General features: G+C 35.0%; 1 protein-coding gene, 1 non-coding gene and 1 pseudogene across 4 annotated transcripts in view; all 3 read left to right on the forward strand.

The window, feature by feature from the left end:
• Positions 1 to 27,599, forward strand: part of BBS9 (Bardet-Biedl syndrome 9) — a 442,846-nt gene that overhangs the window by 65,431 nt on the left and 349,816 nt on the right. The window lies entirely within an intron of this gene.
• Positions 16,643 to 16,728, forward strand: LOC137229640 (small nucleolar RNA SNORD86). Its single transcript, XR_010945792.1, has one exon. It is a non-coding gene; the product is annotated as a small nucleolar RNA SNORD86 (small nucleolar RNA).
• On the forward strand, positions 16,647 to 17,700 carry LOC137229540 (nucleolar protein 56 pseudogene; annotated as a pseudogene).

Raw genomic sequence — 27,599 nt, forward strand, 5'->3', positions numbered from 1 at the left:
ACAAATTAGTTGTTATTTTTTGTTATTTGCATATTGTTATGAACTCATGGATTTATATATTTGATGCATTTTAATTTATTGAAGTTATTAGTTTTATTAATGCTAAAAATAATACCATACCATTTTTGGCCAAGGGAACCTTTTCAAGTTGGTTCTCCCGAGCCCTTTTGACAGAGCTCCAGTAGTCCCTGTCAGCATTTTTGCTTTCTGTTATGAGATATTCCAGCCACATCTTGTATGTTTCCCCTTCCAGAACTGGAATAAGTCATTTTTTTAAAGGAGCATATTTCTTTTTCTTGGTGGGAAATGGCATTTGAAGATCACAATCTGGGTACTAATGGTGCTGATTGCTCCTGGTTAGTTATTGCTTCTGGTTTGTTTTGGTGGATAGAACTAGGAAATATATAAAAATTTTTAAAGATAAAATATATTATAGGTTCATATTGGTACTGCCAATTCATATTCAGAATCACAGGATTTACTTATCCTAATTCATCTTATATACATACACGTGCATGTGTTCTGGAACAGTTTTGGGAACACTGCCATAGTCACTGGTTCTCAGACTTTTTTTCTTTCGCAGGATAACCAAAGCTGCAACACACTTTCTTTTGGCTTTGTGGCAATGATTTTCATTCTCAAGGGAAAAAAGAGATGGAGAACCTATAGGTTCTCATTGGTGAGTGTCAGTGCAGTTTGAAAAACTATCCTTACACTCATTCCTTTGAGAATTCATACCCCAGAAGAGGAAAATTTGTCCTGGGAATTCTCCTCAATATTCTGTAATAACTAAATGGAAAAAGAACTTGAAAAAGAACAGATACATGTATATGTATAACTGAATCACTTTGGTGTACACCTGAAACTAATACAACTTTGTTCATCAGCTATACTCCAATATAAAATAAAAGGTAAAAAAAGAAATTTAACCAATAATTAATAATCTTACAAAACAAAACAAGAAAAAGGAGATTTTTTTCAGTAGAATTTTGGATATTAGCCTGGGAGATCATTTTTTTTCTTTGTTTTTTAAAATTTTTTATTAGAGTATAGTTTATTTACAGTGTTGTTTTCGTTTCAGGTGTACAGCAAAGTGAGTCAGTTATACATATACATATACCCACTCTTTTTTAGATTCTTTTCCCATATAGGTCATTACAGAGTATTGAGTAGAGTTTCCTGCGCTATACAGTAGGTCCTTATTAGTTATCTATCTTATATATAGTAGTGTGTATATCTCAATCCATGGGAGATCATTTTTAATGAATTTTTAACTGTTAGATGGTGTCAGCTTTAGGGTTTAAACAAATACACAGATCTGCTTTGTTAGACATTCTTGTGTGTTACAGGTATATCTTGTAGGTCATTTTTAAAAAAAATTTTTTTCTTTTCCTTTTAAGTCTTTATATTGCTTCTGTTTTATGTTTTCGTTTTTTGGCTGCGAGGTATGTGGGATCTTAGCTTCCCAACCAGGGATTGAACCTGCACCCTGGCATTGGAAGGTGAAGTCTTAACCACTGGACCACCAGGGAAGACCCCTTGTAGTTCTTTTATTGATAAGTACTGTAAGATTAGAGAAATCTCTTCTCACTTCTAATATTATGCAGAACAAAGAAGAGGGTGTAAGAGCCATACAAAATATGTCTTTATATTATCAAGAGTGAATGAATACTCAAAAACTTAAACAATTAAACATAGACTTACTGTATGATCCAGCAATTCCACTTCTGGGTGTACACCCAAAAGAAGTGAAAGCAGGGACTCAAGCAAATATTTGTATACCCATGTTCATAGTAGCATTATTTACAATAGCCTCCAGAAGGTGGAAGCAATCCAAGTGTCCAATGACAGTTGAGTGGATAAACAAAATGTGTTATATACATATAATGGAGTATTATTCAGTCATAAAAAAGAATGAGGTACTGATATATGCTACAACATGGATGAATTTGAGGGACATTATGCTGAATGAAATAAGGTAATCACAAAAAGACAAATGCTCTGTGATTCCTCTTATATGAGGTTCCTAGAGTAGTGAGATTCTTAGGGACAGAAAACAGAATGGTGATTTCCAGGAGCTGGGAGAGGAGGTGGTGGGGAGTTAGTGTTTAATGGATACAGAGTTTCAGTTGGGAAAGATGAAAAAGTTCTACAGATAGATGGTGGTGATGACTGTGTAACAATGTGGATGTATTTAATGCCCCAGAACTGTACATTTAAAAATAGTTAAAATGGTAAATTTTATATTATGTATATTTTACCACAATTAAAAAAAACACATACAGCATCAAAAAAAAAAAAAAGCAGGATGAAATAAATATCAAAAAGCTGTGATAAGAGTGTTAATACAATATGTAGTTTGTTTCGAGTCCTTAAAGCCTTCAATCTTTATTTAGTTGAGACAATTAAAAATAAAACAAATATTAATTTGAAATAAAAATCTTATTAGCTGGATTTGATTATCTTTATCCAAATTCAGAAACTTTTCATTTCCTTTATTCTAGAAGATATACTCACAAAACGAAGAGGAAGAACTTTTGTGTATCTTCAAGTCTCTTATTTCAAGGTTATACTTGATGTTGGGTCAGGGGTATGCTGAGGGCAGTGAGGACAGAGAATTAAAATTGAGAATGAAAGAAAATTTAGGCTTTATTTTTTAAACTGTTTTAAAGAAGTAAGTAGTTTAGTTGCTTGGAAAGTTGCAATTAGTGTGTCCTTCAAAAGAAACAGGAATAACTTTTTGAATTAAAATTATTTGTCTTTAGGATTTTGACTTGTAATTTAAACATAAAAGATTTATTTTTTCTACATCAGAGTTTCTTACCCTTGGCACTGCTGACAGTTTGGTCTGGATAATCCTTTGTTGTGGAGCCTGCCCTGTGCTATTGTAGGATGTTTAGCAGCAATCCTGCGCTCTACCCATTAGATACCAGTAGCACCCTCCACCAACCAGTGTGACAACCACTCGGGGGACAAAATCACCCCCGCTGCTCTCATTATAGGATTAATATTAAGAAAAATTAAGGACTATATTTTAGGTATAACTTACACATCTCTTTTCTTCTCTTATCACAACAGTTAGATCTGAATCAGAATTTAATATATGTATGTCCCTTTTGAACAAACCATGAAAAGTCATAAATTCATAGATTAGCCCTTTAGTACTATACATTTTTTTTCGGAGGGAGTTACCAATACCAAGCTTTCTGATTTACATTTCATACTCAAATGTTTTAATTATTGCTTTAAAATTACTTCTGTTTTAAATTATAAAGGCCACATATAATTTGCACAAAATTTGGAAAAATACAGAAAATTATTAAGAAGAAAATTTAAATTACCTTTAATCTTAAAATTTAAATATAAACAGAAATACATGAACTTCTAAATCAAGTATTGATGAAAATGCAGTGTGATTTTAGTGAACATTTAGAGACACTAGATTAAAATAGAATCCTCCCTTTTTGGGGTAAAAATGGCAAACAATGACTATAAACAATTCTTGATTTTTTAAAAAAATAAAGGTGCTAGAGCTCACCAGTATTTTCACTTAGCTTAATTTTGACTTAATTGTATAAATAATTATGGTAGCATTTATGAGGATATCTTTGAGATTATAAAAGTTTTGTTTATGAATGAATTATCCATTTGAGAGATTAACATTAATTTCCTCATACGTGTGTAAAGTACCTTCTTATATAACACTGTAAACCTTTCAACTGTTCATATATAATATATAGCCTGGGTGTATATGTTTATAAATGTGTGTGTATATATCTATATATATTTGTATCTGTTTCTAATTTTATAAACAATAAAATCTAGGTTTGAACAGAAGCCATAGTCTTTGCTATATAATTGAAAAAACATGTGTTTCCATGTAGGCAAACCTAAGGAAAGTAGTAACTCTCAAACAATTCATCTGTTTAGAAAATGCTTTCAGGACTTTACATGTTAAATCCATAATTCTATTACAGTTATTGAATTTTGTAATGAGAAACATTTGTTCATTGACTTAAACTTTTAACAGAATTTAACAATTAGAAATTTTCCAGAATGATGCATGCTGTGTATATTGGAGAAATAGAGGAGATTGAGAAATGAGACATTGTCTGGAAAACTGAAATAATCTTCTTTTATTATCAGATTATAATATAAATCATATTATGGCATTGATAGTTTAGGTGGCTACTGATGATGCTGAAATGTTAATTTTTTGTTTGTATTATTTTCTTTTAGAATGTACCATAACAATTTTTTGTGTGTGTGTGGTACGCGGGCCTCTCACTGTTGTGGCCTCTCCCGTTGCGGAGCACAGGCTCCGGACGTGCAGGCTCAGCGGCCGTGGCTCACGGGCCTAGCCGCTCCGCGTCATGTGGGGTCTTCCCGGACCGGGGCACGAACCCGTGTCCCCTGCCTCGGCAGGCGGACTCTCAACCACTGTGCCACCAGGGAAGCCCGCAAATATATTTTTATAAATTACAAATAATCTGTTCAGAATGTTATTTACTTTATCTAGGAGAGGAGGAGTTTTCATTCTTAACTTTTTGCTTTCTCATTTTGGAGTCATTAGAGATTTATTGACTAACGGCTTATTTTGATATTAAAGCATATGAACTTTCTATAAGGAAAGTTTCTATTGTGTTTCATACATTAATTTACATTTTTGTTAGACCAACCATTTTTTTTTTAAATGAAAGCTACTGGTATTGTATAACTGACATCCCAAAATATGAAGTCAGTAAAAAACTATTAAAATATCTTAGATGGAGAGTGTTTGATTTAAGAGGGAAAAAACAAGACAGCTGCAGATGTTGTTTCTTTTGCTTGTGTTAAAGATATCTCCTAATAAAGGCTACTAACTTTGAAATCTCTATTGTCTTTCCAAAGACTAAGAAAAACATTTTTTTGATTGCAAGATTTGCTTATGTGTCTGGTACTGTCCCAGGTTCCTTCACATGTTTCCATTTAGTTCTTGAAACAACCTGCAAAGTAGATATTATTCCCATTCTACAGATGAGGAAATTGACAAGAGTCAGAATTCTATACAGTTATATATATTTGTACATATTTATAGGTATATTATGTGTGTGTATGTACATATACTTATATATACATATATACACACATATATATTAAAAGATTTGAAAATTTCAAGGTTTAAATATCATAATGGCAATCTCAAGGGAAGAGAGAAAAATTAAGTTTTCAGGAAATACTGATGTTTTTCAACATTCATTGTATCATCGGATGAATTTTTTTGAATGGACGATAATAGAAGTCATGGTTTTATTATGCAATCTCATTTTTTTCCTCCTTGACTTTGTCATTGCTGATATAATTTGGTTTTGAATTTGACATGTGACAAGTATATTTTAATATTTTGTTAGAGGAATACCATCAAGTAAGGGATTTTATCTGTTCTCTCAGATCATGGATCCAAAGAAGAGTATGTTTTACTTTTTTGGGAAATGAGAATTTTGTATTTGGCAGCATTGGATAGTTTAAGTGGCATCACTTATTTTTCTGCATGAGAATTTATTTTTCTATTCTTTCCTCTTTCTTTAAGACAGGATTCAGATCTGAGGTAAAAATTTGAAAATCCACTTGAGGTAGGTCATGAAGGACTTGACTTTTTCTTCAGTAGGAGGTGGCAATCTTAGCACATTTACTTCTAATTAAAACCAGAACCCAGTGTTTCACTAGGGAATTTATTATTACTTTTAAGCAATGAGTATTTTGAACTTGGGAGTGGAGTTTTCTCTTATAAACCTTAAAGTTCATTTGGGCCTCAGGATTTTAAAAAACTGTTGACTGCCCATTGTGCATTAAAAAGGTTAAAAGTCATCATTTTAATAGTTAGTTTTGTGGCATTCTCTTTCATTATAATGCTTGTTTTATGGGTTTTGTAAAGGTGTATTAAAATGCAGCAACTTCTGTTGGAATGATGTTAAATTAAGTTCTTGGCTTCACTGGCAACTTTTTTGTCCTTTATAAAACTGATTAGACTTTTAAAGTTATACACATGACTGAAGATGGAAATATTTGTGCACTGGCATATATTATATAAAGTAACTGAGGTTGTGTGTACATATACAGAAAGTGAAGTAGAAAAGTGGAGGTGCTTACCTGGGCAATTCAGATTCTTTACCAAATTTACCTGAAATAATTGGCTATTTTCTCTTGTTATACAAACAGTTTCTTTTATTTTTCACTTTACTTTGTGTGACTAGAAACGGTATTAACAATTATTTATTCATGAACTTTAAATATATAGCTTTTGTTGTTTGTGTAATGAAACTGCTTTAAGGAATATTTTTCCTTATTACTCTACTACTATGTTAATTGCTTACAGATTAGAGAATATAGTTAAATGAATAAAAAACAATTATACAGTGGGTTACTGTTAAATTTTATGACTAATTGTGATTATTGACTTTTATATATTCATTTATATATACATATATGTTTTATTTATTTATTTAAAATATTTACTTATTTATTTGGCTGTGCTGGGTCTTAGTTGTGGCACACGGGATCTTTTTAGTTGGGGCATGTGGGAACTCTTTGTTGCAACATGCGTGATCTAGTTCCCCAACCAAGGATGGAACGCAGGCCCCCCCTGCACTGGGAGCATGGAGCCTTAGCCACTGGACCACCAGGGAAGTTCCTATATACACACATATACTTTAAACCAGGGGTCCTCAGCCCCTGTTCGGAACCTGTTAGGAACCGGGCTGCACAGCAGGAGGTGAGCCATGGGCTAGCGAGCAAAGTTTCATCTGCTGCTCCCCATCGCTCCCCATCACTCTCATTACTGCCTGAACCATCCCCCACATCGCTTGCATTACCAACCTGAATGATCCCCCCCCATTTCCCACCCCCAGCCGTGGAAAAATTGTCTTCCATGAAACTGGTGCCAGAAAGGTTGGGGACTGCTGCTTTAAACAAAATGGGTAATACTGTTCATTCCTGGCCATTTTGCCTTATAAATTGTGACTGTCTTTCCATGTCAATGAATATAAATCTACATCATTTTTAATGGCATAGAATTTGTGTTTTATGCATACATATAAGTTGACTGTTGAACAACATGGGTTTGAACTACAGGGGTCCACTTATACTTGGATTTTTTTTCAATGAATACATACTATAGTACTACACAATTCTTGGTTGGTTGAATCTACTCATGTGGAACCATGGATATGGAAGATTGATTGTAAAGTTAGGCTCAGAGTTTAGACTGTGTGGAGGGTTGGTACCCCAACCCCTGTTGTGTCCAAAGGTCAACTGTACATCATAATTAATTTCTGTTGGTATATACACTATCTAAAGCTTTTAATATTTTTCTTTTTATAAATCATTGAATGTATTTGTAATTCTTTATATATTTATTAAAAACATAAATATATTGTTATATTTTAAAAAAAGAATAAAAACTGAAAGCCCCTTTTTTATTTCCTTGCTGCCTATGAAATTTTACTCCTCTCTCAAGGTAAACAGTTTGGTGAACAACATTGCAATTGCATACATTATTCAATGCATTTATAAACATATTTGGTTTTGTTTTATTTTTTTTATGTCAATGGGATCACTCTCTATATGTTCATCTATAATTTGCTCATTTCATTTACATGGATATCTTTCCATGTCCAAATGCATAGGCTTACCTCATTCTTGTATGGGCTTCATAGAATTCTTTTTATTTATAAATTTATTTATTTATTTATTTTTGGCAGCACTGGGTGTTTGTTGCTGCTCTCGGGCTTTCTCTAGTTGTGGTGAGCGGGGACTATTCTTTGTTGCGGTGCATGGGCTTCTCATTGCGGTGGCTTCTCTTGTTGTGGAGCACGGGCTCTAGGCGTGTGGGCTCAGTAGTTGTGGCTTGTGGGCTCTAGAACGCAGGCTCAGTAGTTGTGGTATACAGGCTTAGTTGCTCCATGGCATGTGGGATCTTCCCCGACCAGGCTCAAACCCATGTCTCCTGTATTGGGAGGCGGATTCTTAACCACTGCGCCACCAGGGAAGTCCCCATAGAATTCTATATATGGATATTTCATAATTTATTTAGCCATGGAGATTGCTTCCAAAATTTACTATTGTGGACAACCTCATTTTGCATTGGCTCACTCTGCTTTGATATATAGGCTCAGAGTAAAGCTCACAGGTGACTAGTCCATTGGACTGACTGTGACATATACTTTATTATTTACATTTTATTACACTCAGGAGTACAGTTGTATTTGTTGATCTTATGATGGAGAATAGAGGCAGTTGGCTAAACATTCTAGAAGATTTGCAGAGTTTGATCAAATAAGTTGAGCACAGGAGTTTCCTCACTTCTGGTACTACAGTTATCTAGTACATTCTTTAACAGTCATTTTAATTAACCTTCTCACTGAAAGCCCATTTGAGTAATGGAAGAGTTCCAGAAAGCTACTGAAGAAAAACCATAGCTATTAGCAGGAATGAAAAACCAAGATTCAGTCAGACAAATATTTTTTGAACGCTTATTATTCCTTCCATAAGGATCTTTCCACATGGCTGGAGAGATGAGAGTAACATACATCAATCTGATAATGATACTAAACAACAAAAGTCATCATGTAATATTTTCTTCTGATTAATTTTGAACCCAGTCTGGGAGCTGGTGGACTTGAACCACAGGTATTCTACTCTTGATGGCCTTTAAGGTCTTTATCATCATCTAGAGAAATAATGTTGTTATCACTTGTTTCTGACTTTTGTTGGCTTTTTACCATGTGAAAATAAATTGATAAAGATTCCAAATGTATCAGGGCTTTCTAGGTAGGCTACTCAGCATTAGTGTTTTTTCAAACTCTTATCCTGGTGAAGATCAAGATCAGTAGGAGTCTGGCATTTTCATGGCTCAAATGATATTTTATAGTCAGTAGAAACAGGGCTTCTCTAGAAGTGGCATCAGTTAGTATATGATGAGGTGAATGCATTTTCTCTCTGTTTTCTCCTTGCTTTTCTTCCCTTCTCCCTCATCCTTAAGAATAAAGAGATATTTCATGTACAGAGGGCATTGTTTTATTTCATGAAATAAGAATAGCCTGCTTAAGGATAGATGCTTTTTGTCTACTTCTGGAAGGAAGACTATAAATCAACAATTTTAAAACTTAGGTCATCATTTTTCCAAAAGCGTTTTAACGTATTTGCCTTCTTGCCAAGGTTCAATTTATATGTTTGGTAATGGATTTTTAAAAATGTTTGCTTGAACTTTGATCTTTATACCTGTGGAAGAGCCAATCATTGGTGGGGCCTGAGCTTCAGGAATGGTGGGAAGTTTGATGGATACCTGCCTCCTCCATTAAAAAAAAATTTTTTAAGTGACATGTTCATTTTGGAAACTTTGGATGAGGTTTATATGAGAAGGGAAATAAAATAATCTCTACTTGACACTAAGAGCTAACTAATCATTATGACTATTCTAGTGTATTTATTTCGCCTTTTTATTTTGAGTTTTTATGCCATAAAACCAGATTCATATTGTATTTACTCTTTCTTTTTTAAGGAACATTTATTTATTTATTTACTTATTCATTTTTTGGCTGTGTTGGGTCTTCGTTGCTGCATGCAGGCTTGCTCTAGTTGCGGTGAGCGGGGGCTACTCTTTGTTGTGGTGTGTGGGCTTCTCATTGCGGTGGCTTCTTGTTGCGGAGCACGGGCTCTAGGCACGCAGGCTTCAGTAGTTGTGGCACGTGGGCTCAGTAGTTGTGGCTCACAGGCTCTAGAGCTCAGGCTCAGTAGTTGTGGCACATGGGCTTAGTTGCTCCGCAGCATGTGGGATCTTCCTGGACCAGGGATCGAACCCGTGTCCCCTGTGTTGGCAGGCGGATTCTTAACCACTGTGCCACCAGGGACGTCCCTGTATTTACTCTTTTAAGGTCTTTTTCTTGCTTAACAATATCACAAATATTAAATCAACAAATATTCTACTGTAATATAATTCTAAATGATTATAGAGAATTCTATGACTTACCACTGTTAAATTTTGCCTTTAAAATATTTTACTTTTAAAAATACTGTGGTCATCCTGAAACTTGTATGGAACCAGAGAAGACCCCAAGTAGTCAAAGCAATCTTGAGAAAAAAAGATCAAAACTGGAGAAATCATACTTCCTGAATTCAAACTGTATTAGAAATATATAGTAATCAAAACAATATGGCATTGACATAAAAATTGGTATGTAAATCAATTGAACAGAATAGAGAGCTCAGAAATTAATTTATGACAAAGGAACCAAGAATACAGAATGAGGAAAGGATAGTCTCTTCAATAATGGTGCTGGAAAAACTGGATTGCCACATACAAAAGAATGAAACTGGACCCCTATCTTATACCATAAACAAAAATCAACTCCAAATGGTTGAAAGACTTAAATGTAAGACCTGAAACCATAAAACCCCTAGAAGAAAACATGGAGGGTAATCTTCTTGACGTTGATCATGGCAATGATGTTTTGGATTTGGCACCAAAAGCAAAGGCAACAAAGAAAAAATAAACAAGTGGCATATAACACTGTATAAGTTTAAGGTATACAGCATGAATGATCTGACTGACATGTACTGTAAAGTGATTACCACAGTAAGTTAACATCCATCATATGATACAAAAAAAAAGAAAAAAGAAAAAAATATATTTTTCCTTGTGATGAGAACTCTTAGGATCTACTCTCCTAACAATTTTCAAATATTATATCAATAAAACTGGAAAGAATAAAAAGAACACTTTTTAGTACCACAAAAAATCAAAAGAGAAATAGAAATGCTAGAAATTTTGTACCCACAGAGAAGTTGCCTGATGATCAAAATTGAGTAGCAAGGAGTAGCTAGCATACATTTTTATTACTGAGAAAATGATGCCCATTCAGATTTGTTATTTCTATCACATTTTTGGATAAATTCTTTGGAAAGAAAAGTGGGTGGGGCCAAAGGGGGACCTTTCCTTTGACTGTATCATTGAAATTATTATAACAAAAATGTATCCATGAGATTAGTTGCAAATTTTAAAATAAATAATCACTGCCTAAAAAACCCCCCAAACCCCGCCAAAACCAGGTGGGATTACATCAAACTAAAAAGTTTCTGTACAGCAAGGGAAACCATCAACAAAATTAAAAGGTGACCTGTGGAATGGGAGAAAATATTTGCAAATCATATATCTGATAAAGAATTAATATCCAAAATATATAAAGGACTCATACAACTCAGTAGAAAACCCCCCAAACAATCCAATTTAAAAATGGACAGAGGAACTGAATAGACATTTTCTCAAAGAAGATATCCAGATGGCCAACAGGTACATGAAATGTGCTCAGTAATACTAATTATCAGGAAAATGCAAATCAAAACCACAGTGAGATACTGTCTCACACCTGTTAGAATGGCTATCATGAAAAAAGACAAGAGATAACAAATGTTAGTGAGGATGTGGAGAAAGGAGAACCCTTATTCATTGTTGATAGGAATGTAAACTGGTGCAGCTACTATGGAAAACAGTATGAAGGCTCCTCAAAAAATTAAAAATAGAACTACCATATGATCCAGCAATCCCACTTATGGTTATATATCCAAAGGAAATGAAAACAGGAGTTTGAAGAGATATCTATACTCCCATGTTCACTGCAGCATTATTCACAACAGCCAAGTTATGGAACAACCTAAGAACCATCAATAGATGAATGGATAAAGAAGAAGTGGTAGATACATATAATGGAATATTATTCAGCTATGAGAAGGAAGGAAATCCTGCTATTTGTGACATCATGGATGGTTGTTGAGGGCATTATGCTAAGTGAAATAAGCTAGACAGAGAAAGACAAAATGCTGCATTCACTTATGGGGAATCTAAAAAAAAATTTAAACTCATAGAAACAGACAGTAGAAATTCTAACAGACACTCAGAGAGAGGTTCAAATACTGGTAATTATGACCACTGTATTTTTAAATTTTTCTTATTTTAATTTAGCTTTGTTGAGGTATAATTAACATATAAAATTGTAAGATATTTAAAGTGTATATCATGGTGATTTGATATAGGTACACATTGTTTAAGGATTCTCCCCATTTCAAGTGGCATTATATATTTAAAGTGATGAAAGGGAAGAACCTACAACCAAGATTACTCTACCCGGCAAGGATCTCATTCAGATTCCACAGAGAAATCAAAAGCTTTACAGACAAACAAAAGCTAAGAGAATTCAGCACCGCCAAACCAGCTCTACAACAAATGCTAAAGGAACTTCTCTAAGTGGGAAACACAAGAGAAGAAAAGGACCTACAAAAACAAACCCATAAAAATTAAGAAAATGGTCATAGGAACATACATATTGATAATTACCTTAAATACGAATGGATTAAATGCTCTAACCGAAAGACACAGGCTCACTGAATGGATACAAAAACAAGACCCGTATATATGCTGTCTACAAGAGACCCACTTCAGACCTAGGGACACATACAGACTGAAAGTGAGGGGATGGAAAAAGATATTCCATGCAAATGGAAATCAAAAGAAAGCTAGAGTAGCAATACTCATATCAGGTAAAATAGACTTTAAAATAAAGAATGTCACAAGAAACAAGGAAGGACACTACATAATGATTAAGGGATCAATCCAAGAAGAAGATATAACAATTATAAATATATATGCACGCAACATAGTAGCACCTCAATACATAAGGCAACTGCTAACAGCTATAAAAGAGGAAATTGACAGTAACACAATAATAATGGAGGACATTAACACCTCACTTACACCAATGGACAGATCACTCAAAATGAAAATAAATAAGGAAACAGAAGCTTTAAATGACACAATAGACCAGATAGATTTAATTGATATTTATAGGACATTCCATCCAAAAATGGCAGATTACACTTTCTTCTCAAGTGCGCATAGAACATTCTCCAGGATAGATCACATCTTGGGTCACAAATCAAGCCTCAGTAAATTTAAGAAAATTTAAACCATATCAAGCATCTTTTCTGACCACAACACTATGAGATTAGAAATGAATTACAGGGAAAAAAAACGTACAAAACACAAACATATGGAGGCTAAACAATACGTGACTAAATAACCAAGAGATCACATTAGAAATCAAAGAGGAAATCAAAAAATACCTAGAGACAAATGACAATGAAAACACGACGATCCAAAACCTATGGGATGCAGCAAAAGCAGTTATAAAAGGGAAGTTTATAGCTACACAAGCCTACCTCAAGAAACAAGAAAAATCTCAAATAAACGATCTAACCTTACACTTAAAGGAACTAGAGAAAGAAGAACAAACAAAACCCAAAGTTAGCAGAAGGAAAGAAATCATAAAGATCAGAGAAGAAATAAATGAAATAGAAACAAAGAAAACAATAGCAAAGAGCAATAAAACTAAAAGCTGGTTCTTTGAGAAGATAAACAAAATTGATAAACCATTAGCCAGACTCATCAAGAAAAAGAGGGAGAGGACTCAAATCAATAAAATTAGAAATGAAAAAGAAGTAACAACTGACACTACAGAAATACAAAGCATCCTAAGAGACTACTACAAGCAACTCTATGCCAATAAAATGACAACCTGGAAGAAATGGACAAATTCTTCAAAAGGTATAACCTTCCAAGACTGAACTAGGAAGAAATAGAAAATATGAACAGACCAATCACAAGTAATGAAATTGAAACTGTGATTAAAAATCTTCCAACAAACAAAAGTCCAGGACCAGATGGCTTCACAGTTGAATTCTATCAAACATTTAGAGAAGAGCTAACACCCATCCTTCTCAAACTCTTCCAAAAAATTTCAGAGGAAGGAACACTCCCAAACTCATTCTATGAGGCCACCATCACCCTGATACCAAAACCAGACAAAGATACTACAAAAAAGAAAATTACAGACCAATATCACTGATGAATATAGATGCAAAAATCCTCAACAAAATACTAGCAAACAAAATCCAACAACATATTAAAAGGATCATATACCATGATCAAGTGGGATTTATCCCAGGGATGCAACGATTCTTCCATATATGCAAATCAATCACTGTGGTACACTATATTAACAAACTGAAGAATAAAAACCATATGATCATCTCAACAGATGCAGAAAAAGCTTTTGACAAAATTCAACACCCATTTATGATAAAATCTCTCCAGAAAGTGGGCATAGAGGGATCCTACCTCAACATAATAAAGGCCATATCTGACAAACCCACAGCAAACATCATTCTCAATGGTGAAAAACTGAAAGCATTTCCTCTAAGATCAGGAACAAAACAAGGATGTCCACTCTCACCACTATTATTCAACATAGTTTTGGAAGTCCTAGCCATGGCAATCAGAGAAGGAAAAGAAATAAAAGGAATACTAATTGGAAAAGAAGAAGTAAAACTGTCACTGTTTGTAGATGACATGATACTATACATAGAGAATCCTAAAGATGATACCAGAAAACTACTAGAGCTAATCAATGAATTTGGTAAAGTTGCAGGATACAAAATTAATGCACAGAAATCTCTTCCATTACTATACATTAATGAGGAAAAATCTGAAATAGAAATGAAGGAAACACTCCCATTTACCATTGCAACAAAGAGAATAAAATACCTGGGAATTAACCTACTTAGGGAGACAAAAGACCTGTATGCAGAAAACTATAAGACACTGATGAAAGAAATTAAAGATGATACAAACAGATGGAAAGATATACCATATTCTTGGATTGGAAGAATCAGTGTTGTGAAAATGACTATACTACCCAAAGGAATCTACAGATTCAATGCAATCCCTATCAAATTACCAATGGCATTTTTTATAGAACTAGAACAAAAAATCTTAAAATTTGTATGGAGATACAAAAGACACCGAATAGCCAAAGTAGTCTTGAGGGAAAAAAAATGGAGCTGGAGGAATCAGGCTTCCTGACTTCAGACTATACTACAAAGCTACAGTAATCAAGACAATATGGTACTGGTACAAAAACAGAAATATAGATCAATGGAACAGGATAGAAAGCCCAGAGATAAACCCATGCACCTATGGTCCACTAATCTATGACAAAGGAGGCAAGGATATACAATGGAGAAAAGACAGTCCCTTCAATAAGTGGTGCTGGGAAAACTGGACAGCTACATGTAAAAGAATGAAATTAGAACCTCCTTAACACCATACACAAAACTAAACTCAAAATGGATTCGAGACCTAAATGTAAGACAGGACACTATAAAACTCTTAGAGGAAAACATAGGAAGAACACTCTTTGACATAAATCCCAGGAAGATATTTTTTGATCCACCTCCTAGAGTAATGGAAATAAAAACAAAAATAAACAAATGGGACCTAATGAAACTTAAAAGCTTTTGCACAGCAAAGGAAACTACAAACAAGACGAAAAGACAACCCTCAGAATGGGAGAAAATATTTGCAAACAAATCAATGGACAAAGGATTAATCTCCAAAATATATAAACAGCTCATGCAGCTCAATATTAAAAAAACAAACAACCCAATCCAAAAATGGGCCGAAGACCTGAATAGACATTTCACCAAAGAAGACATACAGATGGCCAAGAAGCACCTGAAAAGCTGCTCAACATCAGTAATTATTAGAGAAATGCAAATGCAAAATGCAAATGAGGTATCACCTCACACCAGTTAGAATTGGCATCATCAGAAAATCTACAAACAACAAATGCTGGCGAGGGTGTGGAGAAAGGGGAACCCTCTTGTACTGTTGCTGGGAATGTAAATTGATACAGCCACTGTGGATAACAGTATGGAGGTTCCTTAAAAAACTAAAAATAAAATTACTATATGACCCAGCAATCCCACTACTGGGCATATACCAAGAGAAAACCATAATTCAAAAAGATGTACACCCCAATGTTCATTGCAGCACTAATTACAATAGCCAGGTCATGGAAGCAACCTAAATGCCCAGCGACAGATGAATGGATGAAGAAGATGTGGCACATAAATACAATGGAATATTACTCGGCCATAAAACGAAATTGGGTCATTTGTAGAGACATGGATGGATCTAGAGACTGTCATACAGAGTGAAGTAAGTCTGAAGGAGAAAAGCAAATATCGTACATTAACGCATGTATGTGGAACCTAGAAAAATGGTACGGATGAACTGGTTTGCAGGGCAGAAATAGAGACACAGGTGTAGAGAACAAACGTATGGACACCAAGGGGGGAAGTGACAGGGGGATGGTGTTGGTATGATGAATTGGGAGGTTGGGATTGACATATATACACTAATATGTATAAAATGGATAACTAATAATAACCTGCTGTATAAAAAAATAAAATAAAATTCAAAAAAAAAGGGTTTCCCCCCCATTTCAAACACATCCATCAACTCACATATTTATCTCTTTTTTTTGGTGAGGACATCTAAGTTCTACTCTCTTAACAAATTTTAATCATACAGTACAGTGCTATCAACTACATGTTTTACATTAGATCTTCAGGCCTTATTCATTTCATAGTTGAAAATTTGTACCCTTTTACCAACCTTTCCCTATTTCCTCTATCCCCAGCCCCTAACAGTTACTTTTCTACTAAAATCCTAGGACTTTTTTTTTTTTTTCCTAAAATTCTAAACTATGGGGATCATGGTGATGTTTGACCAGGGCTCCCTGACCTATACAGGCCTCTGCTATGGGGGTGATGGCCAGTCCTGGTGTCTGAGTGATTCCCTGGGCCCAGCAAAAGGACCGCATTTCCCGAGCCCTGAAGACAAGGGCTAACATCCCAAAATATGGACTCATTTTCCACTCTACCTTCATTGGTTGAGCAGCTGCTAAGAACAAAGGCTGCATCTCCTGATACCTGGCAAACAAATGCAGTTTGCCTCATGAATTGATTGCTTCTCTGAGGTACCCACCAGTGTGTTTGGGGAGAAGCTTCTAGAACAAGTTGAGGAGCAGCCGTCCTTCTGTGAGACTGGATAGATTCCACAAAATAATGTGGATGTCATGAAGGAGGTAATGGTTCAGAGGAAGTGGCTGCTGAGATTACTAGGAAGCTGGAGAAACAGGAGAAGTAATGCTTGAAGAAGGAAAAGAAATGGCTGGCTGCAATTTCCCTGGCATCTTCAGAAAACAGTAGTAGTACTCTAGAGGGGTGTTGAGGAGATAAGTGAAAGTCCCAAAAAGAAGCAAAAGCAAAAGCCCTAGGAGACTCCTTAGGAGAATGGAATAGAAGACCCATCCGTCTCCTTCTCCAAACCCAAGAAAAAGAAATCTTTTTCCAAGGAGGAGCTGGTTAGTAGTGATCTTGAAGAGATAGCTGGCAGTGGAAGTCTTCCCAAGAGGAAGAAATCTTTGCCCAAAGAGGAGCCAGTTAATGACCCTGAAGAGTCAGGAAACAAGAGTGTCCCCAAGAAAAAGAGGAAATTCTCTTCCAAGGAGGAGCCACGCAGCAGTGGACCTGAAGAGGCCGCTGCCAGCAAGAGCAGCAGCTCCAAGGAAAAGAAAAAGCTCCGAAAGCTGTCCCAGGAAAATGAGAATGGACATTTCCCTAGTGGGGCATAACTTTCAGAGATATTTCTCAATCCATCCCCTATAGTCCAATAAAAGTAAAAACATTTTCAAAAAAAAAACCCTAAGACTAGATACTGAGACAAAAAGCTTTTGATACACATTATAAACTGTTTTATATCAGGGAGATGGGCCAAATATATCCTTTTCTCAGCTATGTGTAATATCTGTGCCTACATCATGTATTATCATTTTTTAAAAATTTCAAAATCTCCACTTAATGGGCAAAAGTGATCTGTTAAATTTTCATAATTTAAAATAGTAGCAAAAAAGATTTATTGGGCACTTGCCAGGTGCTACCACCTAAGACTGTGCTAAGGATTTAACCTTAACTTTCTCATTTAATTCTCAAAGCAACCCTGTAAATCAGGTCATTATTTTCATTTCAGGCACAAGAAAATTTAGGCTTGGCAAGATTAAGCAATTTGCCCCAGGTTGTGTCCTGTGAATGATTATTTTAACCTTGTTCATTTACTTAATGGGACAAATACTTTAATTTTTTATGATGTTAAACGTTTTGATCTTTTTTGTTTTGGCTTCTGATCTTTGTATCATTCTAATGAAGACCTTTCCTATACTACGATTCTAAAATATTTTCATATGTTTTCTTAACTTTTCTGGAATTTAGTTTTAAGTATCGTATATAGTAGGGCTCTAATTTAATTTTTTTCCCAAGTGTATACCCTGTTGTCCAAGCACCATTTGTGAATATTCTTTTTATAATTTGAAGGCTAATTTTCTTATATGCTGAATTCCCGTATAATCTGTAATTTGCTCTTAGACTCTATTCCTTTCCCTTGATTTATTTGTCCATAAACAGTGTATCTATAAAGAATGCCAATACTGTATTTAACGAATTTAATGTATAGTATGTTTTGATATGTGAGAGGAGTAATCATTCTTTATTGATCTTGCTTTTAAATATTTATAGGTTATTCTTGCTTTTTTTACACTTTCCTTTCAGGTTTGAAAAATAGTTTATTGAGTTCCATGAAAAAATCACGCTGGAATTTTGTCTGGCATTGCATCAAATCTATAGATTATTTTAGTGCCTAACTGACATGTTTATATATTAATTCTTCCCATCCAGGAATATAATATGTCTTACTATTTATTTAGCTGTCCTTTTATGTCTTTTAGTAAAAATATTACTTTTTATCTATATTAGTTGTTTATTTATTTGTTATATCTTCCCTGCGTCTTTCCTTCCTTCTTTCCTTTCACTTATGTGCCAAGTGTGGTGGTAAACAATATGGTGCTAAGTATAGAAGTCTATGGCTTCATTAAGTTTGGAAAGGGAAATACACAGTCAGTAGATAATCATAGAAATAGGTATAAAATCACAAGTGCTATGAAGGAAAAGATGCCATGATAACAAGGGTATATTTTAGGTGTATATTGCCTAATTTGGCCTTCCTAAGGAAGTTAAGATCTGAAAGTTGAGTTAGAGTCAGTGTGTTAGGAACTTAATTGCTTTGGTTGCTATTGTGAATGGCATCTTTGTAACAACATTAAATTTTTTTTTTGGAGGGAATGGGAGGAAGTCTGGGAATATAATGTTATGTTGATAGTTATTTTTCTTGCTACACAAAAGATAATATTCTGCTCTATTCTGGCTTCCACTGGTGTTAAGAAGTCAACTTTTAGTCTAGCTGTTATTCTTTTGGTAGTTAATCTGTCTTTTCTCTATTGCTTTTAAGAAATTCTCTTTGCCTTTGGTGTTCTGCAGTTTCTCTGTTGGGTATCTAAGGGAGGATTTATTTTTACTTATCCTATTTGGAATTTATTTGGCGTAAACCTGGTCTTAGGATTAGTGCCTTTCAACAATTCTGGAAAATCTTCAGCTATTATTTCTTTGAATATTGCCTCTTTCATATTCTCTCCATTATCTCTTAATGAAAATCCAATTAGATACATGTTAGACCATCTTATGCTATTGTTCAAGTCTCTTAACTGCACTTGTATTTTCTGTCTCTGTGTTTCTTACTAATGCATTCTAGATTATTTCTTAGATGTATTTTCCTGTTTCCTAAATCACTGCTATTCGGAGACTAATTTCTATTGAAACTACTCTTGGAGTTTTATTAACTTTGTTAAGTCTAGTTATTATATTTATTATTTCTCAAAGTTTATTTGGTCCTTTTAAAAATCTGCTTGGTGATTGATAAAATCTTTTATTCATATTTTTAATACCTGTTTTTATTTCCTTAAACATAAAATGTAGTACTTTTATTCTCTGTTGATAATTTCAGTAAATGAAGCCTTTGCATTTCCGATTGTGCTATTATTTTTGCTGTCTCTTGCTCATATTGCCTCCAATTCCTTGTATATTGTGATTTTTGCCTGTGAGGTCATATTCTTGGAACTTTATCCATGGGAATGATTGGTGTGTCCCTTCAAATATTTGAGTTGTCTTTTGTCAGGGATTTGGTGGTACTTCTAACCCATGATCACTTTTACTAACTTCACAGATTGAGCCTTCTTGGGCAAGTCAATAGAGTGAATTTGGTCTGAAAACCCACATTAAGATCAGCTTGGGGGTTGTGAATTCTTAGGAGAGATGTTTTTCCTTTATCTCGTTCCAAGTTTTGAGATATGCACTTTATTTTGCTTTCTCTTGGGCTTGGGTGGGGGTGGGGGGAATGCTAGTTTGAAGTTCTCCTTACACTTAAGGTAGAGCCCTTTGTGGTCTTAGCTTTGTACCGGGGGGAGAAAGATAATGTACGGGATCAATTGGATTTCCCACCTAGAGTGGGCTCCAAGGTTTTTCTCCTTTACTACATGTCATTTTGAGACTATGAAAACTGATGCTGAGGGTGTATGATTTAAGAGATTGCCCCAGGGGTTCTGTTTACCTTTGTGGGTTCTCACGTTCACTTAGTGTTTGGCTTCTGAATTTTATTTACCTTTTTTTAAGGGGGGGGGCAGCATATTGATGTACTCAAAAATGCTGCTTTTAACAAACATTTTATTCAGTAATTTTAGTGGGAGAATCAGGGTTTTATCTGCTGTTCTCCTCATCTACTTAGTTTATAATTTGTTTAGTTTTATTTACCTTTGCAAGCAATCCTTTTGGAAATAAGACAAGAATAAATAAATTATAGCAAAGAATTTACCAAGCAGCTGTATCAAGTTTTGTCTGCCAAAGTGAAATATTTAACATTTTCTATTTAAATCTGATGTTATTTATAAGCATACCAAGTGCATTTGTGATGTTAGGCCATGTTAAATTTGAAATCAGAAAGGAATTTAGAGATTATGTCATTAGAGTATCTACTTTATGCATAGTTTTCAGTTGGAGAAGCAGAATGAAGATTAGAAGATGTATAGGGTTGAATTCTGCCTCTGCTACTCACCAGCTGTGTGTCCTTAACAAACATCGAACTTTCCTGAGCCTTAGGTCTCTCTATAGTCAAATGAGAGCAATAGTTCTTGATCTTCCCAAGTTATAGAATAGTTGATAGAGTTGGATGTGTTAATAATATATGGGCCAGTGCTTGTAACCTGCTATTATTGTTAATTTTGAAGACTTTAATTTGCTTCTTTTAATCTCATGAGATTTCTGTGAGAGAAGGCCGTTAATGCATTTATAGATTGCTACCTTTGTTCTACGTAACCTCTTGAAACCCACCTCATTTCTTTAGCCTTCTTTAATTTCCTCTCTGTATGACATTCTAGCTCAGTTAAGCTTTAGAGCATAGAGCAGACACCAAGAAATTTGAAAGCTGGTTTAGAAAGATTTATTGAAATGTACACGGAGTATTACCTAGTTATAAATGTCTTTCACATTTGTATCAGATGGAGCTATATTCCAGTGTTTTAGGATATAAAGTAAAACTAGTCTTTGATAGAGAATAGTAAAAGCCCATGCGATATCCAGTCAGTATTGGAAAGATTTTTGAAGTCAGTTGCCTTTTGATAGGATTAGATTCTTTGTCTACTTGTCAGCAGGGGGAGCCTTTGCCTCACTTTTTGATTCCAGAAGTCTGACAGTGGTGAGTTTGTAAAGAGCCAGCATATTATGGAAAATGCTTGTTTCCTCACCTAACCTAGGCCTGAATAGGTTTTGGAACCAGTTTTTCCTTTCTTCTTCTAATGGGAAAACTTTTTGTGCTTGTTTTCTGAGTTTTTTTAATACTAGTGGTATTTAAGTGCTGGTGCGGGGGTTCTTTAAAAGTGGTTCATGCTAGGATAAACTAGTGGTTTGCAAATGCTATGCCCCGTTAAAGTTTTAAATGGTCTTAAGGTAATGAAAAAAAATTAGCTAATGAAGTAAATTTTTCGTAAAGCTAAAATTTGTTCAGTTAAAGAGCTATATTGAGGACTAACATTTTCTACTTCCTACTTATTTGTTTTACATTGTCTTTGTAGAAAATGTTGGTGATGATAGTCTTTATTTTTTTTTAAATATCCTTATTGGGCAGTTTACAAGGTTGACAACCTATGATGTTCCCCAGTAGTTTCTGAAATTTTATAGATCAGTGAAATTCAAGAGCCAAGTACTTTAGCAAATAAAGATTGGAACTTCTGAACTGAACCATTTCCAACTTCCTGGTCACCTTTTTTCCTAACTTTTCCCTGAGATGTTTACTTCCCTTTTACGCCTAAGGAGTGAGACTTAATGACTAAACTACTGTATCTGATGTTCAAGATATAAGTGTAGGTACTAGGGAAAGTTGGTTTGATTATTTAAGTGTGCTGTATTTGGAATTAAGATTGGCATGCATTCCTACCATGTTCCAGGTCCTGAACTGGATAGTTTGCATATGTTCCGTATCTTTACAGCAAATCCAGTGGGGTATAGAGATTGTGATAGGGTTTATTTTGCATGTGAAGAAACAGAGTGAATGAAATTAAACAAAATAGCCAAGTCATGTATCTAGAATGTGTCAGAGCAGGATTAAAACATTACCAGGTTGTCTTTTTGATTCAAAATCATTGCTCTTTCCACTACATATTAATACTTTATGCTACATTTGATACTTTTCCCATCTTTGCTCAATTTATTCTTTTATAATATACCATCCTGCTCTAAGAACAAGGAATAGCCAGAAAGTATCCTATTCAGTACCCTTTTGAGGGGTGCTTTTCCTGCTGGTAGTAATCCCTTGTTTCATATTACCCAGAGAAAGACTTTGTACCCAGGGCTCTAATAATTACTAAAGCTTTAAGGCTTAATCTGTGTATGTTTTTGCAGTTAGAGTTTTATGAAATACTGATGGATTTAAAGATCATTCTGTTTCTTTGGTATCCTCTTTGGGCTGCCACAATTTATTCTTTATGGTTAAGTGATTTCCCTTCTCATTTATATATTTTCCTTTTGCCATCCTTTCCCACCCCACCTTTATTTCTTGTGTCTTTCTATTAGGCTTTATCTTTCTTAAGAGCAGAGTATTTCCTAGTGTATCTAATGTTGCACATACAATGAATACTTTGTCTTTTGACATAGTACTAAGCCCTGAAATAATTTAGAATTTCAGCTTCTTAAGTGTCACATATTAAAACTAATTGTTTTAAGGCCTTTTCCATACCACTTTTACTTTGCTGCTATTCATTCATTCATTGAATGATTATTTATTGATCTCTACTATATACTAGGGACTATTTGGGGTGGGAAGGTGTGGTGAATAAAGCATAATGCCAAATCTCAAGGGGTTTTCATGTGACTGTGGTAATGTTATCAAATATCTTGGCCCACTTGATGATCATTGGCATCCTGATACCTAGTACTACAGTTTGACATGGTTTTCTACTTCCATGTGAGTTCAGTTGACTTGAACAGATATTTTTGGAGCACTGACATGTAAGGGACTATACTCAATGCTGTGAGCCAGACCATGAAAACAAAATCGACTTACCTTCAAGGATTTTATGCTTCATTTATGGGAGTTGAGGAGGGGAGAGAAATATGCCAAATTTAGCTGTATCACCAGGAAAAATATTGTCAGTACTAATAGGCAGTGATGCAGAATGTACTAAGAAAGAATAGAGGAAGAGTGTGCTTTTTATGCCTAAAGGGGATTGGAGAAAGCTTCAAAATGGTTGGGTGCTGGGGATGGAGGATATGTAGAGGGATTTTATGAGGTTAAGGTGAGTGAAGGATATCTGAGGTGAATTGAACTAGAGTAACAAATGCATAAGGGTATTTAGGGCAAGCTTATGTTACCTGAAGTATTTGGTGGTTGGGACTGGATGAGAAGGAGTAGTCAAAGTTCATTTAGCGGATACACTGAAGAGTTCTTTGGATATCCTGCTTATTAATTTCTACTTATTTCTGGAGACACTGGCGTACCTTTGAAGTTTTTGAGTGGGTTGATAATGTGATTCCATCTGTATATTAAGATGATTACTTTGGTATATTTGTTTTCATGACTTTTATTCAAGATATGGTATTTTAACTGCTTCTTTTAGAAGAATCCAAGGACATTTAACAGACCAAACAATGGTTAAGCGGCACATCAAACTTTGAGATAAGAATTGACAGTTCAGGAAACTTAAAGTCATTGTTGTCATTATCCCAAGTTCATTTTGATTGGCCTTTTAAAATTGTATGAGTTTAGATGAAGTTGAACCTCAGCTGAGAATTTCCTGGCTTTAGTTATTTTTTTCACAACCTAATTTAATTGGTTGTAGTGAATTCAGTGTAGACTGTAGTTTTTTCTTATTCCTTTTTTTTTTTTCCCCCCGGTACGCGGGCCTCTCCTGTTGCAGAGCACAGGCTCTGGACGTGCAGGCTCCGGACTCGCAGGCCCAGCGGCCCTGGCTCACGGGCCCAGCCGCTCCGCGGCATTTGGGATCCTCCTGGACCGGGGCACGAACCCGTGTCCCCTGCATTGGCAGGCGGACTCTCAACCACTGCGCCACCAGGGAAAACCTGCCTCTTTTGATACAATGACGATTTTAGGATTGAGAGTTAACAATATATAAAAAGCAAATATTTAGCTTTTTGTGTTATTGCTTTATTGGACTGTTAATATTGCAAATGAAGGATGTTTGTACAAAATGAAGAGGTATTTAAATTTTCTTTCTTTTTTAAATTATTTTTTGGGGAGAGTTTTCTGGATTTCTTATCATGGCTGGTTATTACCTTGAGAAGTTTACCTCACTTTGAAACCAGTTATTTAAAAAAATATATCTCCGACATTATACTCACCCTTTAAGAATTTTCCTTTTGGATGAGAGAGAAGAAAGGAATACTAATAAATAATGGGCTCTGCTGTATGATATCATCTATCTTGTCTTTCGTATGTCACTCAGGGTCATCCTGCAAAAAACGTCAATAAAAGAGAGTCAGGGTGGGGGGTAGGGGAAGAAAATGGGTATGTGTGTGTTGGGGGAGGGTACAGAGGCAGAGACAGCTCATTCCCAAATAGAGCTTTCTGACACACCCATAATGTACTTCTTTAGGGATTTCTTCAATAGTTATCATGTTAGAGAAATTGCTGTTTTGAGGAAAGTATACTTAAAATGGACAGAAAATCGTCTTGCATAGACAGCAGTTCACACAGACCTAGGTTTTGAGAGATTTTCCATAGTTCTTGAAGTCTTAAAAATCCTTTGCTTTGGCAAAAAGTGTGAATTTCTGATTTGGTGTGTGCTCCTTCCCACATTAAATTTTATCCTTTTTGGTCTGAAGGATTTTTTTTCCTCTCAATTTTAAGTTTTTCACATAATTTGGTCTGTAAGGAAAGAGGTAATCCAGTAATCTCAAACACTTACCATTTATTGAATGCTTATTAGGTGCCAGCCAATATGCATTTTTATTGTATGTTATCCTTACAGTAGCATCATTACAATCTTCTCCTCATACAACTGCTGTACAGATGAGGACATTTGATAGAGCTTTCAGGGCTAAAATAAGGTTGCAGCAAATGTGGACTTAAGTTGTGGCTTTGCCATCAGTTCTGATGAGCATGCCTGCCGTCTTCATCAGCAGTATCTCCCTCCACTCAACGCCCTCCCTCAGAGTTTACTGCTCTTATTCCTCTTCAAACAGAGCTTTCTTATAATCCTATAATCCAGGTCTCTGAATGGTGGGCTTTCTGCTTTTGCTTCTCTGAACGTTTGGCAAACTCTTTCTCAGCCTGCAAAACCCAAGTGTTATTTCTGTTCTGAAGCTTTTCTTCATCCTTCGAGATACGATTAATCACGCTTCCATAGCCTTTGTACGCCTCTGTTCTTACATTGTTATAACTCCCGTATTCACTGAACTTTCTGAGGGTAGCGACCGTCTCTCCTAGCATATACTAGGTACAGCAAATGTTTGTGGAATTTGTTGAATGAATGTGAATTCTGGAGAATGTTATCAAATCTTTCATGATCATTACATCTGACAAAGTAATTCACCCAGTATTTTGTGGATGCAAGTGATAATATAATGTTTAGGGCCTTCTTTTAAACTCTAGCATTGCATTAATATTGAACCTATCACATGTAATGCTAATTTAATGAATGGTTGTAATTTCTGTATAATATGTTATTAACCTTGTTAACAGTTTAGGGGGGAAAATAGTGATAAATAGCTTAGTGGAACACACACTAGTGGTCTTTGTGAGGCTATTAAAATTCCTATTAAAATGAGAACATTAAAATGTCAAAAGTCAAGTTCATAGGAAGAGTTAGTATGTAGACCCAATTTTTATTTTCCTCAGTCTTAATTAGTCTCATGAATTGTTTATTGGCATAACACTTGAATAATAGTTGAGAATTTGTGTAATTTTTCTGTGTTACATATTTAAAAATATTAGCCATTTAGCTCAACACATGTATCCTATTTGTTGATTTCCTCTGTTTTCTTAGGGCTTTAAATAAATGTTATTTATTTATTTATTTATTTATTTATTTATTTATAACTAAGGTTTAAACTTCGAATCTACTTGAATATTGCATTATTATTAGACACTAATTACTTTTCAAATGCTCAAATATAAAAGAATATGAGGGAGAGAGTAATAAGAAAGAAGCTAGCTATTCTTTTATTCAATTAATTACCAATTATTAATTTTTAAGCATAGCCAAATAGTAGCATGTATCTCAAAACAATGGTGATAGTTTTATTTCTATAATGATATGAGTGAAAAGGCACAAAATGATATTTAGTGGCAAGTTTACTATCCTGCAAGCTCTAGAAATCCATCTACCATTGTTTTTAAGGCAATATCTGTTGAAATCCTACTCTGAACGTTTTTGTGTCTCTGCTCATAGCAAACATGTTGTATCATTTTTGAGTTAAGTTTGCAATAAAGATTAATAAGTTAGTGTTTCAGTTTTTCTGTAACAACAACAACAAAACCTTTTTCTGTGCATGGAGTGCATGCATAAAACGAGCGGAAGTTCCACAGACTTTTGGACTCTTCTGTTCCTATGTATAAGTCTCTTGATGTTTCCTGTCTGCCTTTTTGACTACCTGTACAGCTGTTTTTCATGTGTTTTTCAGACTTGGAGAAAGACCAAGTATTTTTGACAGCTGTATGCTGAACTGCAGTGTATGCTTGGCCACAGGTCACGTTTGCATTTCTTCACTTGTATTTTTACTCAATGTGTAAAAGAAATACGAGCATAGAGAGATTCAGAAAACATGTAGCATGCTGAGTAATGGTAGTCTTCTTCTCCACTTACTCTGCTACATAGATTCCAGAGGAAGAAAAAGACAGCAGAGAAATGGAGGAAATGGTATTCAGAACTACCCTCCATGGGGCCCTTGTTGCTATAATAATGAATGATGGAAAATGCTCTGGGTTATGCATGGTGGAAAGAACTGAGCACAGGGACACACACACACACACACACACACACACACACAGCTACAGACCATTTTAGTGAACAGACTATAATTTAGTAAAGAAAAGTGTTAATCTAGCAGTCAGTTCAACATGTAATTGATTACCAATTTATGCATCATGTTAAAGCTTTGTCTATATGATATGTTAACACCAGGAAATGAGACACACTTCTTAATAAATATTCATCTCATGAGGCTGCCATAATGGAACTTTCCTGCCTCCACCCACCCATCCCCACAGGCAC

Source organism: Pseudorca crassidens, chromosome 8 (assembly GCF_039906515.1).
Source record: "Pseudorca crassidens isolate mPseCra1 chromosome 8, mPseCra1.hap1, whole genome shotgun sequence".
NCBI lineage: Eukaryota > Metazoa > Chordata > Mammalia > Artiodactyla > Delphinidae > Pseudorca > Pseudorca crassidens.